Source organism: Cupressus sempervirens, chromosome 5 (assembly GCF_028749045.1).
Source record: "Cupressus sempervirens isolate cs-2001-9-10 chromosome 5, ASM2874904v1, whole genome shotgun sequence".
Lineage (NCBI taxonomy): Eukaryota > Viridiplantae > Streptophyta > Pinopsida > Cupressales > Cupressaceae > Cupressus > Cupressus sempervirens.
This window is the reverse complement of record NC_143122.1, coordinates 807,166,913-807,184,127: the sequence shown is the minus strand read 5'-3', so window position 1 is coordinate 807,184,127 and position 17,215 is coordinate 807,166,913.

Genomic DNA, 17,215 nt, shown 5'->3' with positions numbered 1-17,215 from the left:
AAGAAAATGTGAAACTACGTAGTTCAGCACTAGCATAAATACCTTGAATCGATGAAATTGTATTGAATCACTGTTCAAATTTTCTCAAATGCTGAATTCTCTACTTTGAAATAATTTTGCACTCTTCTTCATCTTAGTTCTTTGTTCATGATGGAGAAAAATAATTCAAAATGTGATAATATACCCTATTTTCATAGCATTTAATGCTTAGTGCATTTACAACTATCTACTGGGCTTCTTAAGAATTTTTGCATTCTTAGCTTCCATTGTCTTTCCACCACTTGACATCCACAAAAGTTTTCCTCACTCAGCTTCAACTAAAATTTCTCTTCACTCAACTTTCATTACCAACTTGGCTGTAACTAATCACTCAGCTTCTAATGAATTTGGCAATCAACTGAGCATGTATTAAAATTTTACTCGACATCTAAGTGCAACTCAACAACACTTATGAAATCTTGAAATTGTAACTTTGTATCTCAATTCATGTTGATCTCTTCTTTTTGTTACTTACTTGTCTTGGAACTAATGTATGATAAATCTTTGTATATAAATCCCACAAACCTTTTTGTTCTTATTTGGATAAAATGTGACCACTTGACATTTTTGGTGAAGTGATCCCTTCATTTGATGTACTACTTCCATCTTTCTTCTTCCATGTCTTATTCATTTCTCCTCTGATGTGTTCAACATCTATCTGCTCTTTTCCTTTGTTGAACTCTGAATTGGGTGCCTCTAACCTTGTTGGGAAATTCCTGCTGATATGACCAGTCTTCAAACAACTAAAACATGTGGTTTGACTCAACCATCTATTTTAGTTTTCACTAAAATGTGTTCTTATGCAATTTTCAGGAATGTGTCCATATTCCAGATAGTAATGACAACTATACTTTCTTTTGTAGTCCAATTGTAGTGATGTCCATGATTATTTTCTCTTGCTGGCTAATTAGGTGTCTATTGTCACTGAGGTTTGTACCCTTGTCCAAAGTTGCTACCTAAGGATGACCTTGTGAAACATGGAAACAACCTCCAAGCTATGGGACTTGAACTATGAGGTTGAGTCTTTGGAGAAGGCCAGATTCCTCTTACTATCAGGGTGCACCTAACTACTCTTAGAGAGGAAAAGGGAGAAGGAGATACAGTCATGTAGATCATAGATCTCTACGAAGCACCCATAAGAGGCGAGGAGTTCTTGCACTTTCATACCAATGGCTGAAAGAGATAAGGCAGAAAATCATGTCGTTTAGAGGCACATGGGAATTTACATTGAGCATCTATAGAGCAATAACAGAGAAAATAGAGAAACGTCAACCCCCCACAAAATTTTATAGATTTTTCCTTTATAGTTTTGTTATAACTAAGATTTCCTCTCCCTACAATTACTCCACAACCACTGCATTGAAGTCCCATGGAGAATAACCAAGGACAAAGTCTGATTTGGGTACAGATCCAAACACAATGATATTTGATCCTCTATGTTAAATAATTCCTTGAGAAGATAGAAACAGAGCCATTAAGCCACTCTGACTAGGTAAATGGATTGGATCAAAGGTGGAGTTTTCTTCCTTGTCTTGCATTCATTCTAGGTTGGTTGGGATTGATTACAGAGATCAGATTCACAAGATAATCCTAGTTTTTCACGATTTTGGCTCATGAATCAGCTAGTCAATGAGTCAAACTTAAATTGCAAGCTGGATGAGCCACATGGGCCAATAATTTCTTTCCTTTCTATGACCTCGCAAGGTCTTCTAGAGTTGACCACCTCTTTCATTAGTAATTGCACCATCTCCTCTAAAAAATCTTGACCGCAACGTTATACTAACAATCGGCCACTAACCATTAATGCCTTAACTATAATTTATACCTTAGCTGAACCCAATGATCCTAATTGGCTCCAATCGGCGGTTGCATAATACTTGGCCTCACCCTACCATGCATTGTCGAGGCACTATGTTGCTATGCATATCCCCTGAGCAATTTTCCATAGCGAGATAGTGCCCACTGTAGATCCAGACTAATCTGACGATTGTGAAGACTCGCCGTATTACTACACTATCTCCTTTAAAAAAAATTGAAAACCTGGGCCCATGAACCACTCGACACACCTGGCATCTTCATCTTGATGTGACCTAGCCTCACTAATCCACATGGCACAATGGCACTATGTCGCTATGGGTAATATCCTCGCAACTTTCCATAGCGAGATAGTGCCCACCGTTGATTTTTTGAGATCTGGCAGCAAGCAAGATGGATCTGACCTATCAGTATACCAACCAATAAGAAACTAGCCACATGCAAACCTGTCTAAAAAATCCTCATTTGCGGCCTGCCAAGTGAAAAAGGACCCACATTCTACACATTCATACCTTAGCGAATGAAAAAATTGACCAACTGCCAGTGTGTGCCAAATTTCATCACTAATATCTGACGGGGCATACTTGGGAGCAACCTTCTTTTTGATATTGCTGCAGTATCACTTTCCATCTAGGTGCTATGTTGCTAACGACGAGGAACACAAATTTTCTGATAGCACTATAGTGCCCTCTGAGGATCTACCAAAATCCGATGCTGGAGAAACAATCAAGGAAAAGGGAGGACCCACCGGCCATGTAGCCAAAAGGAATTATGTTGCTATGGAAAAGAAATGTACAACTTTCTATATCGAGATAGCGCCAATCGCAGATATCTTTTGATCTAACAATGCGGACTTGTAGGCCTGTAGAAACGTTAAAATGCATAGGGAAGAAATCTCATAATGTTCAATCATTTAATTTTTTCGATATTCTTGGCATGTTTACAACATAATATTAAACAAGGAAGTGACCATTGGGTGGGCAAGTATTTAAAATTCAAATATTTGGTGGGGGGCACAATATGTAACATTTCTGGTGACTCATAGGGGATGCTAGCCTGCTATGCATAAGACTAGTGGCTTGAAGCATCCATTGGGCTATAGAGTCAAAAAGATGTGGATCCTATGTATACTGTGAAACCCTAACCCTACCTCTGAGAGGAAAACCCTGAAACCCCTATCCCTGCAACTAGACCCAGTGACAAAAATCTCCTTCTACAACCTTCAAAATTTCAAAACTTGTTGTCTCACGAAGACAATCCTATGCTCTTGCAATTCTTGGAAAAGCAAGGAACAAACTAGAAATGAAACTAAGCTAACTATGTACATGGAATCTCAAACCCTCAAAAACATGGCTTGAGATAGATCCCATTGACTGGGATAGGCAGAATCTCACCATTAGGCTTGCTTAACTGGAAAACATTGGCTTTCTTGCAACTGACAATCAGATAGGGACCACTCCATAATGCATCAAACTTTGAGTTTCTTCCTATTTTTTCCCTATCTGCATCCTATTTTAGAACCAAATCTTCCTCTTGGAAGATTTTGACCCTAGCCTTCCTGTCAGAACTCTTTTTTACTTGTTGTTGGTGTGTCTCTAGGGTCTACATGGCTTTACTTCTCTTCTCTTCTAGCTCCATCAGCTCTGCCATTCTTACTGTCATGGCATCATCTTCAATCAACTCTAGCTGATGAGCTAGCTCTAGGGATAGGAACTCTAATGAAATTGGAAGCCTTGCTTCTCTACCATAGACTAACACAAATGGTGAATTCCCTATTGACCTTTTAGGTGTTATTCTGTCAACCCACACTGCAGTGTTTAATTTTTTATGCCAACACCTTTGGTTATCTTCAATTGTTCTCTTTATGATTCTAATTAGGTTCTTGTTTGATGACTCAACCAGGCCATTACCTTGAGAATAGTAGTTTGATGATGTGCTCAAGTAAATGTTGTGGTCAACTACCCATGCATAGATCTGAGCTCTTACAAATGACTTTGCATTATCTGAAATAATGGTTGAAGGGGCACCAAACCTGGTCACAATTCCATCAAGGAACTCAACAACTAAAGATTCAGTGGCATCCTTCAATGTAACTAACTGTGTCCATTTGGTGAAGTAATCTATAGCAACTAGAATCCATTTGTGACCTGAATTAGAAGGAGGATTGATAGGGCCTATGGAATCCAATTCCCATTGGGAAAAAGGTTGGTCCACCTAAATGGGATGAAGGGGAAGAGCTGTAAGCTTCTATTTACTAGAGAAGAAAGAAAATTTCTCACACTTCCTCACATACCTATGACAATCATGAAATAGGGACATCCAATAATAACCATCCCTCATAATCTTCATTGTAGTTGTCCTTGCTAAGAAATGACCACCATCAAGACCATCATGAAGCTCTTCGATCATTCTTTCAGCCTGGTCTATATCAAGGCATCTTAATAGGGCTCCATTAAAATCTTTTCTAAAGAGGACACTGTCAACTATGACATAAGGAATTGACTGTAATCTATACTATCTCCTTTCAGTTCTATCTAATCCTTGAGGGTATCCATTGCCTAATAAGAAATTCATCATATCATCCATCCAACTCCTTGGGTCACTATTTCTTACCTCATGTTGCTTTGTCAGTATCATAGAAGCTTCCTCATCAGGTTCTTGAGATGATAACATTTGTTTACACAACCCCCTCCCTCTTAATAGCTTGGTAATCTGAATGTCCATATCATATTGCATCACTTTAGTAATCCATCTAGCTCTTTTCTGACTAATATCTTTGCTCAAAAGAAAATCCTTCACACTAGCATGGGGTACTAACAAATGAATTTTATTATGAGAAGGAGGTGTCTAAATTTCTTCAAAGCTCTAATGACTGCAAGGGCTTGTTTCTCAACATAACTATACTTTCCTTGCCTTCCTTGGTCCATGCAAAGACCATACCTTTCTTGAGCATAGCTGTAAGAGGTTTCACTATGGTAGCAAGATTTGGAATAAATCTTCTCACAAAATTTATCCTACCTGGGAAACTTTGCAGCCCTTTCTTGTGTTTAGGAAGAGGAAGGGCAAGTATTGCTTTTGTTCTCTTTGGATCAATGGTTAAGCCATCCTGAGATATAATATGTCCTAATAATTTTCCCTAGTTAGTAGCAAAGACACAGTTTCTTGGGTTAAGGGAAACCCCAAACTCTCTGCATCTTAAGAGTACCTATCTTAGATGATCAAAACAATCTTCTACATCCTTTGAATACATAGTGATACCATCAAGGTAAACTAAGACAAACTTGTCAATCAATCATTTGAAGGCCATCTCCATTTCCTTCTAAAATGTAGCACCTACATTGGTTAGCCCAAATGGCATCTTACAATAAGCATAGGTACCCCATTTAGTGGTAAATGCAATCTTCTAACTATCAAACTATTTAACCAACACTTGATTGTAGCTAGAAAATTCATCAAGAAATGAAAATCTCTTTGAACCACTAACCTTCAACAAAATCTACTCCATAGAAGGGAGAGGATGGTGATCTTTAAGGGAAGCTTGGTTAAGGTCCCTAAAGTCCACACACAATCTAATTTCTCTATTATTCTTCCTAACAGGGACAAGGTTTGCTACACATGATGAGTGTTTGATGGGAAAAATTATATTGGCCTCAATCGATTTGGATAGCTCCTTTCTCATTAAGGGTTCAATTTTAGGATTTAGTGGCCTCTGCTTTTGTCTTACTAATTTTCCATCATCAACTAAATCTATAGTATGCTGAAATAACCTTGGGTTAAAACCCTTTAAATCATCATATGTCTAGGAAAATACATCATTAAATTCTTGACATAGATGAATAAATCTCTCCTGCTCAATTTTAGAACATACCTTACCCATGTTCAAGGATTTTCCATCAGCAACCATGACTAGAATATGATCATCTTCATCAGTAGCTAGGTCCATGTCTTTGCCTCTTTCTTGGTCATCAAGATTGAAAAAAATCTCTAAGGTAATGAGACCCTTAGGCAATTTGTTAGAACTAAGATTAATGATCTGATCACCATACTGATCCTGCAGTCTTAACTGGTTTTTTCCAAAAAATTCTGCTTCATTCTGCAAGACACTGATAATTTTCTTATCAAATTCAAACACCTACCAATGGATGTTGTTATCAAGGATAGCAGACCTTACTACCACTCTGATTTGTTGCTCCTTTTCTTCAAGATTCCTTAGTACATCATAAGATGCACCTATTTCTGCAAGTCTATCAACATGTCTATTTTCTTTTCTAGGGATGCTTTGAATATTAAATGCATTAAAACTCTCAAGAAAATCCCATACCTTATTTTTATAAGACTTGAGAAAACCATTTTTGGTGATATTATGATTTCTCACTTGATTGACCACCAACTCACTGTCTCCATAAACTCTTAAAGCTTGAATTCCTATTTTTTGAGCAAGTAGGAGACCTTGAATCAAGGATTTGTACTCAACCACATTATTAGTGCAATTGAACTGGAGCCTAAACAAGAAATAGTACCTTACTTGTGTAGGAGAAATTAACTTCACACCAGCCCTTGATCCATTTTTTATTCCTTGATCCATCAAAGTTTCTGTCATAAGACCTGTCTCAAGGGTTTCTGGCATAAGATCAAATTGATATGCATTAGCCCACTCATCCAAGAAAAAATTAGGTATCTCTACTAGCGAAGTGGTGGGCTCATTCACTATGTCATTCTCATCCATCTCTAGGATAGGGTAATTCATATTGATGGAATTAGGGGTGTAAGATTTAGTATGATGCAGGGCTTGAGGCTCTACTCTAATTGAAGCATTGGCCCCATATCTCATCTTAAAAGACATATATGACCAATTAGAAGATATGAAACCACCTATTTGGGTAGTAAAATCTCTTCACAGACAGATAGCAAAATATGGCTTGACCTCAACAACAGAGATATCTTGGGCTATAGTACAACTAGGGCATGCATGTAAGGCCATCTCCACATTCCTAAGGATCCCTATAGTCTTGATACTACTACCACCCAACTGTAATACATCCCTAACAATGGGCTCATATTTCATTCCCAAAGCATCAGCAATACACCTAGGCATCATTGAACTACTAGCCCCTAAATCAATCATGCAATTATGGACTAGTTTGCCCCCTATAATTAAAGAAACATAGAATGGAGGAGGTCTAACCTTTTTAATTGTTTCTACCTCCTTTGATGGTTGTACTAGGCTTGTGACACTTTTCATACTAGGTGGCTGATCCTTTGGTTGAATACTTTCCAATTCTTGTTGCAGCAACCTCTTTTTCATGGGTATAGTAGCAATAGCATCCCACATAGAGATATTCACATCTGTCTTCTTCATTTTCTCTACCACACTGAATGACATAGTGGGCACTTTGGTAGAAGCTTTGGGAGCTGCAATTGTATGAGGTTGAGATGGAATAACCTGAGGATCACTTGTATGTTTTCTACCATGATTTTGCCTTTGCTACTGAAAGGCACTTGATTGATTATTTGCTTCTTGCTCATGAGATATTGCATTTGAAGTTGAGGCTTTCTTGGGAGGAGGGATACCATCTTCCATAGCTCTTCTTTTTCTTCTAGTGTTATGAGCAGTGGAATCATAGTTTACATTACAATGCTCCTCCATCTGATAATTTATAAAAGAGCAATCCCCCTATCTTTGCACATCTGAAGCATCTTTAAATTGGTCCTCCTTGTATGATTGTTTTGCTGTAGGTTCTTGGGCTATCAAAGCCATAAAAGATTCAGCCTTTTGACACATACAATAGGCATAGGAGTAGTTACAGGAGGGACAAAATTTTTGATCTTGAGCCATATTGTTTTGAGGGAGTATGGCACTATTTTGATTTACATTTGAGGTTGAAGCATGGCTACTCTGCCTATTCTGATGAAGGGAATTGTTCCGATGATCAAGATTTGGAGGCCTACCACTATTGAGAGATTGATATTGTATTTGATGAGGCTTACTACCTTGAGCTTGCTATCTTTCTAAAGTTACCACCTTGTTTTTCACTTTCCGCATCATAGAGAAATTATCCTCTAGCCTCTTTCCTTGATCTTCTAACTTCTTCCTTTGATCTTGCAATCTTTTATCTAGGTTCTTCTCTCTTTTGTCCATGTTTTGCATCAGAGATTGCATCATCTCCTTGATTTCATCTATCCCATTTGAGGATGTGGAAGCTTGAGGGACTAGGGCAGGGGATTGTGAGGTGGAAGCTATGGGAAGAGGGGCCATTGCTAGTTGGTGGTTTGAGACATCAGGGAAGAAAGGCATAGGAGGCCTTGGAGCTAACTTACCTCCTTATATTAGGATATTCTCTAATTTTATTGATATGTCATAAGCATTAGGCAAGGTATCTCCTCCCATAGTTTGGATTGTAGTGGCAATATCACTATTAAAAGCTCTAAGGTAATGCAAGAAGGCATTACCAGGGGTAGGCTTCACTAAAGTAGGTATTTTATCCCATGTCTTTTGAAATCTATAACTAAAATCAGTCATACATTCATGGGGGGCTCTTTTTATAGTAGTCAACTGCTCTAAAAGTGATAAATAGTCACTTTTATCGTAAAAATGTTTGCACAATGCTGCTCCTAATCTATCCCAATCTATTATAGAACCATGAGCTAAACCTCTATACCATTGTAGTGCTTTTCCTTTCAAGGATGAGGCTAGGAGCCCAACTACAACATCATCCTCTATAATACAATGGATATTGCAAACATTTGCAACCTCTTGAATGTGTTCTGAAGGAGAGATAGAAGTTTCACTAGTAAACTCTAGTATACTTTTAAGTGTAGCTATTGGGATGTCATGTCTTTGGGCTAATAAGAGAGGGCTCTTACCATTAAAGGTAGAAAAATTATGAGCTCTAGGCAACACCATATAGACAAGTGATCTATTGATATGTATTGATGGCAACCTAGGCTGAGATCTAACAACAAGAGGAGTAGAGATAGATCTTGTAGGTGTATTTGTTACTATTGCACTCCTAACTAGTGATAAAGATATTCTAGTCTTCCTTCTTCTAGGATTTGAAAATGAAAGCTCTTGATACTGAAACTTACCTCTAGAAGATGCCCTTGTTTCAGCTCTGGGCATAAATCACTGCAACTTTGGTCTAGAACTAGATATGTATTTGAAGCTCAGAGTCACCAAGTACTTTGAAGAATGAGCCTCTTAAAGGCTTAAACACTGAATCCAGTACTATCTCCTAAGTATTGATCTTGAAATCTTCCCTTTTGACACCAATAGGCTTAAATTTTTCTAAAAAGAGTCCCACCAGGCGTGCCAAAAACTATTGTCACTGAGGTTTACACCCTTGTCAAAAGTTTCTACCTAAGGAAGACCTCGTGAAACATGGAAACAAGCTCCAAGCAGTGGGTCTTGAACTATGAGGTTGAGTCTTCAGAGAAGGCCGACTTCCTCTTACTATCAAGATGCACCTAACTACTCTTGGAGAAGAAAAGGGAGAAGGAGAGCATGAAATAAAATCTACCTAATCTAATCTAAAGAGGTGATGCACCAAAATAGAGTGTTCGAACCAATCTTTGCCCATATATGCACTATTGAACCAGAATGAAACTAAGGATATACACATTCAGACTTGTTTTAATCGAATAATCACATGCAGATCAGAAGACCAAGATGAATGACACAAGAAAAGAGAGATTCACTTATATTATCATTCATAGGCCAAGGAGATATAGTCATGTAGATCATTGATCTCTACAAAACACCAGTAAGAGGCAAGGAGTTCTTGCACTTTCATACCAACGGATGAAAGAGATAATGCAGAAAATCATGTAGTTCAGAGGCACAAGGGAATTTACAATGAGAATCTGCAGAGCAATAACAGAGAAAACAGAGAAAGGTCGACCCCCCACAAAATTTTTCAAAATTTTCCTTTATAGTTGAGGCATAAATGAGATGTCCTCTCCTTGCAATTACTCCACAACCACTACATTGAAGTCCCATAGATAATAATCAAGGAGAAAGTCTAATTTGGGTACATATCTAGACGCAATGATATCTGATCCTCTGTGTCAAATAGTTCCTTGAGAAGACAAAAACAATGCCATTAAGCCACTTTGACTAGGTAGATGGATTGGATCAAAGGTGGAGTGTTCTTCCTTCTCTTGCATTCATTCTGGTTTGGTTGGGATTGATTATAGAGATAAGATTCACAAGATAATCCTAGTTTTCCACCATTTTGGCTCATGAATCAACAATTCAATGAGTCAAACTAAAATTGCAAGTAGGACAAGCCATGTGGGCCAATAATTTCTTCCCTTTTTGCCACCCCACAAGGTATTCCTGAGTTGACCACCTCTTTCATTACTAATCACACCATCTTCTTTAAAAAATCCTGACCACAACATTATACTAACTGTTGCCTACTAATCGTTAATGCCTTAACTACTATTTATACCTTAGTTGGACACCATGATCCTTACTGGCACCAACTAATGATTGCATAATACTTGGCCCCACCCTACCACATGTCATTGAGGTGCTATGTCACTATGCATATCCTCTGAGTAATTTTGCATAGCGAGATAGTGCCCACCATGGATCTAGACTAATCTGACGATCGTGAAGACACTCCATATTACTACGCTATCTCCCTTACAAAAACTTAAAAACCTAAGCCCACTAACCACTCAACACACTTGGCATCTTCATCTTGGCATCACCTAGCCCCACTGATCCATGTGGCATAATGGTGCTATGTCACTATGGGTAATATCCTCATAGCTTTCCATAGCGAGATAGCACCCATTGTTGATTTTTTGAGATCTGGCGGGGAGCAAGATGGATCTAACCTATCACTATACCAAGTAATAAGAAATTGGCCACATGCCAACCTATCTAACAAATCCTTGTTTTTGGCCCGCCAACAGAAGTGGGACCCACATTCTACATAGTCATACCTTAGCCAATGAAAAAATTGACCAACTACCAATGTGTGCCAAATTTCATCACTGATATTTGACAAGGAATACTTGGGACCCACCTTCCTTTTGATGTTTCCATAGTATCACTTTCCATCTGGGTGCTATGTCACTAATGGCAAGGAACATGGATTTTCCAAAAGTGCTATAGTGCCCTCCGGGGATCTACCAAAATCTGGTGCGGGAGAAACAATCAAGGAAAAGGGAGGACCCACCAACCACATGGCCAAAAGGTGCTATGTCGCTATGGAAAAAAAATGTGCAACTTCCCATAGAGAGATAGCACCAACCATAGATATCTTTTGATCTAATGATGGGGACTTGTAGGCCCGTAGAAACATTAAAATGCACAAGGAAGAAATATCATAAGGTTCAATCATTTAATTTTTTCGATATTCCTGGGATGTTTAAAAAATAACATTAAATCAAGAAGTGACCGTTGGGTGGGCAAGTATTTAAAATTCAAATATTTGGCAAAGGGCACAATATGTAACAGTTTCTACATATTCTTTGATCTACACTCAAAAGCTCTATGTCCATACTTCTTGCAATTTTAGTAGTGACCTTCAAATCTTGGTGTTCTAATAGTCCTAGTCCTATAATTATGTGCTTGATGTCCTTACTTGTTGCACTTATGATAGTGACTCACATTCTAAGGTTTTTCATGATGATGGGCATTCTTTCTCCTACAAACATTAGAGGTATGTCCCTTTTTACCACAAAAATGATAGGTAGGTTTAGTTTTCTTACATTTGTTACTTCTTTCTTCTACAGTCTTGGATGACTGTCCTTTTTCAATGTTGGTGTATCCTAATCCTAAATTATCATTACTGGCTCATGGTGATTTTAGTAGCTGCTCAAAGTAGTTGATAGCCAAATTAGGTTTGTTGAAGCTCTCTACAATCTCCCTCTCTCTTTTTAGGTCATTTTGTAGTTGCTCATTTTGCATCTTTAGTGTGGAGATCTCAATATCCTTAACATTTAGTTCATGATGTGCATTCATCATTTGGCTTAGGGTGTCTAGCTGCATATTTGAAATTCTTACAAACTCAATTGACTTTTCTTTGAGTCTGTTGGCAAGTTTTCTCTTGTCAACCTCTAGTATAACCTTATCTTCAATGGTTCTTTTCTTTTGTATAGTCACCTCACAAAGCATCATGGCTTGTGATTCTTGTTCAATTTTGAGTGTTTCTGATTTCTTCTACTTGAGATCTATTCTTCTCCATTAGGTCTACTATTGCTGCATCAAAATCTTTGGAATATCCATTTGCAAACAATTTTGAGGTGTCCATCTCCTTGTATTGTGTATCATTCTCACCTATTAAAATCTCTCTTCTTCTCTTTAAAGATTTTCTTAGTTCTTCACTAGCTTGTTCCAAAGTATGTAAAGCAAGTTGTATATCAATCACCTAATTTTCTATGACCTTCCCAAGTTTGTAGACTTCTATTTCTAGATATTTTCTCCAAGCTATAAGGCTTCTCCTTGTGAGAACTTGCCTCTAATACCAATTATTAGAATACTTTAACATTTTAAAACTTTTAGCTGAGATCATTCACATGAATCTAACATATCTATTCAAAATGAAATATAAAGACATGCATGAAAATAGATAACAAAATATTTTGATAACCCCTAAACCCTCCAAAAATGAGAAGGTAAAAGTGGGGTGGGGATGACACCCACAAAATATCACTGCAACAATATTTAACTGCTCAAGGTTACAAAGTTTGACCACTTCAAATTGTCTGCCTTATGAAAGGCTTGTCCTGTTAAAGACTTCACACCCTATTAAAAGTGACCTAGTTAGAGGATTTATAAACACTCTCTTAGAATGTCACCTTGTTCAAGGATTTTGAACCTTCTAGAAAAGATTACAACATGGCTGTTAGACAAACCTATCATCATAGGATTTTCATTCCTAATACAATAGCTATAGAGTATTAGAAAGTCTTGACCTAATGACATGTAATATTCCATTTCTGATTCTAGATCCTTATTCTACTCTTGTTTGTTATAATCCTTCTTTGATCTGATATGTCTCTCCTCAAAGTTCTGATACCCTATTCTGATCAACTGATTTTTCCAATGTTGTTTTTCTTTTTCTAAGTCTTTATACCCCTCTTCACTTTGCTAGCATTCTCCCATAAACTCTCACACATATTTGAATAATAGTATTTTTTCCTCCTTTTAAAAGTTTCAAAGACTTAGGGTTAGGTATGAATCTATGATCAATATTAATTCTTCTTTTCCCCCTCAATTCTTTCACTTTTCCTATTGGTTGTATGTTTTCTCCATTTTTCTTATTAGTTGCATGCTTGTTACGTAGGGAATACAAAAGATTCAATCTTATCATCAAGATCCTTCAAGATTCATCCTAAGTCAGCTCAAAAATGGTTTACATCTAAGTTTGTGAAGACAAAAACTCATATGTTGATTATGTGTTACTTGACACTTACTAGTTGTTGATGCTCAACACATATAGGAATTCTATCTCACTCAACTCCTATAGTAATTCTATTTCACTTGGCATCTATAATTTTCTTGACACCTATAGTGACTCGACATCACTTATCAAGTGACTTGACATCACTTACCTCTTAACACTTGATACTTGATCGGCATATATATTATACTCGATATCAACTTGAAAATTGGTCAAGTGTGTTGACACTCAATTGTAAAAACTAATATGAGGCCAATAGATGACTCCAAATTTGATGGATATGTAGAACACTTCCTAAGGAAACATGATAGTATGGACTCTGCATAGTACCTTAGGTACAAAAATCTCCAAGGCTATGAATAATTTCTCATTTATGAATGAGGCCAAAGTGGAGGAAATTGAGACAAAACTAGGTAAAAAATTCCATGACTACATAGATGTCAAAAATTTATATGAAGATGAACTTAGAAAGAGCCATGTGTACAAAAATAAAATTAAAGAATTGGAGGTGAAAGCTTAGGGCTAAAAATTGAAGTTGCATCTCTGACAGAGCAACTAACTGGTGTAGAGAAGAATAAAGAATAAAGCCTTCAGGAACAACCAACTAGAATCACAGTAGAAACAACTATTCAAATAGAGGAGTTGGAGGTAGAGGATAAAAAACCAAGAAGAATGAGCATAGATGCTCCATCTACATAGTAGGTTGGTGAGGTAAGGACAACTATCCTTAAAAGTATGATAGACCATAGAGTGCAGACTCTAAAAAATATATCCCAATAGGCCCATGCTTTTTATATTTCTCTACAAGATGCTGATCAAGTTTGCATTAAAGCACTTTCATGGCTATCACCCACTTTCAATCTATGTGTGACATATACTCAATTTTTGGAGAGGCTAATTATGTTGATGGCTAAAAAGCCAAATTTTCTTGATAAAATCATTATGATAAAGGAAGGCATAGAGATAATAAAAGAATTAATAGGCTTCTTTAATGGAAAGCTACAAATTATCCAAGGAAAGGTGAAAGTTTTATCACAAGAGATTGAGCCTTGCATTCCTCCTATTTTGGATGCTAACAACAAGTTGAGATATTGGCAAGAGTGGTCAAATTCTTTTAGTGTAATGCTAACTCTAGAAGCCATAGCATCAATTTTTGAAGATGGTAGTGATGTCCCATTCAATAACCCAATTGATTCCTTATTTAAGGTTGAAATAGACTTAAGTAAGTTTTTATTTGAATCAAGGGCTATAATGGATGCAAAATGGAATAAGGCAAAAAAGGAGTTAGATGAAGTTAAAGGTATTGAGTGGCTCAAAAAGAGGGAAATCTATGTCTAAGAAGTGGTGGGAGAGATAAAAGCTTTGCCAATGGAAATTAGTTGTAGAGTTACATGGTAAAGAAATAGAAGAAAAAAGGGATTAAAGTAAACCTCCTATAGTAAACTCTCACCTGTCGATCTTGCAACTGCCTTCCTATTTTGATTTCAAAATAGAGAATGTTTTAATTGTAAAATTTCAAACATATCTTGCCTTTCTTTCTTTTGTTAGGGTTTTGACATGTGTCCTTCTATCTAAAGATTTTTGCAATCCTCTATATAAGGATTTCTATGGTGTGGAGTGATGATCCAAAGTCTATAGAATTTTTAGTATTTTATGTTATTCATAGGCAGTCTAGTTTTTGTGTCAATTATATGATTGTATCTAGCTTTGCAAATATTAGAATATAGTGAATATTGAATGATTAAGATTGTCAAGTTTTGAGTTATACTTTGATTTAATATCAGTCATTTATTTTTCACAAGGAAATTAATACAAAGAAGAAGTTTTGCATATCAGTATCTATGAGTTTTGTCTCCACCTTTATATATCTTTTGTTGATTGCTTTTAGTTCAAAGAATTAAGTTCTTTCAAGAATTGATAGGGTTTCTAGATGAATGAGAGGGATACAATAAGAATTAAATTTAAGGTTAATTGCTAAAAAATTTAATTTCAAGTCAATTAACTAGGTTGAGGTTTATTGTAATGACTTTATGTAATAGTTTGAAATATTCAAGACTATGCTAGGTTATTGAGAAGGGAGGGGTGAATTAGTAACCTCTAAAACTTTATGAATTCAAATCTTAATTTTAATAATACAATTACCATTTAGTTCATTAAATCAAATCTAGCTACATGCATGATAAGCTAAAAACATAAAACATTCATAATACTTGAACACAATAATTTGGTGACCCATAAACCTTCCAAATAGAAAGTAAAACTGGGGTGAGGATGATACCCACAAAACTTCAATACTACAAAATAAAGTTAGCTTGTTAAGGCTTATAATGATCACTTCTAATGATCTACCCTATTTGGGGCAATTAGGATTTCTAGTTCCACATTGTTAGAGGTTTTACAAACACAAAATTAGTATGCACTCAGTGAACAGATTTGACAAAAGACTATTAAGTCTACCTTGTTAGTGTATTTGGACTAGTTTACCTATTAGGATGAAATAGTAGATCTTTGATTTACTACTAGATTGCTGATAAAGATTCTTTGAAGTACTAATCACCTTTATGTATAGATATGACTTTGTTGCTCCTTTGCTAATATGGCCTTAAAATACACTTTGTTGCTAATTCACATTCACATGCTTCTATTTCACACATTCATCATTCTTACTTGCTCTTTTTGGATATGATACAATACATTACATATATATCAATCCAATTAACATAATAACAAAATTGGCCAATATATAAGTTAACACCAATATTACAAAGTCAGCCCCAATGAAGACACTTAGGTTCTAAAGATTGACTTTGTGAAGTTCTGATACACAACGTCTACTATCACTACTCAATATCTGAGTAGTCTCAATCTTTGTCTACACTGGTGACTTGGTAGACACTGTGTAACTTGGTAGAAATTGGGTTACTCATTTACCATGACTGCACTTGGTAAACAATAATCTTCACATAGCTTGATTAACACTAACTTCACTTCACATGAACTGCTAGCTTGATAGAAATTGCAAAGCTTGGTAACCACTAAAATTCTTGAGTTGAACTACTAGAGTTCACAATACCAGATTCGGGTCAGTTTGAACTATTGTAGTTCTCACTAACTAAATTTACTTGGTAACCACTACAATGCTTGGTGTTTATTGAATTGCATGGAAAACACTGTATACTATTCAATGAGCTTGGTAACCATATGAAATCTAAATAAGTGTTGTCACTAATAAAAAACTTGACTTAATGTCAACAATCTCCCCCTTTGGCATTAGTGACAAAAACACTTATCAGCCAAAACTTATATACATCATAGTGTGGTACTGGCTCAGTGTGGTATACTATTTTTTTTGTTGAGATTTTTCAAAAAAATTCTTTGTAACTATATACAATATACTATATCTTCAAATTCTATACTTGCTTTTCCTTTGCATGATTCTATTAAGTGTCTCTCCCCCTTTTATTGTCTCACCTCATATATAGAATACTATCTCTCCCCCTTTTTGACAATAATGCCAAAGATTTATTCAAAATTTATTTACATGAAGACACCAATATAAGAAAGAAAATTAGAATTTACCTTAAGTATGAGTGCTAAAGTCTTATCCCAATTTTCTTGCAAAACTTTATATGTATGTAGAGGAATTTGCACTTCTGCAGAGAGTTCTATCATGTGATATACAATCAACAAGTTATTGTCATGAATCAATATTTTGCAATAAACAATACGTTTCTTCCTTGTATCCATGATGGGAAGGATCATATTCTAAATATCTATCAGTGTAGACCAAATCATTGCTTCTTCTCTCAACAACTCTGCTTGCATATCTGACAAGAATCTAGTTTTCATATGATGTGTAGAGCTTGAACTAGGGTCAAGTTGCAACTATTGAGCACTAGCCTTTAGGTATTCATCAATCTTTGTTAGTTTTCTCTTTATTTCCT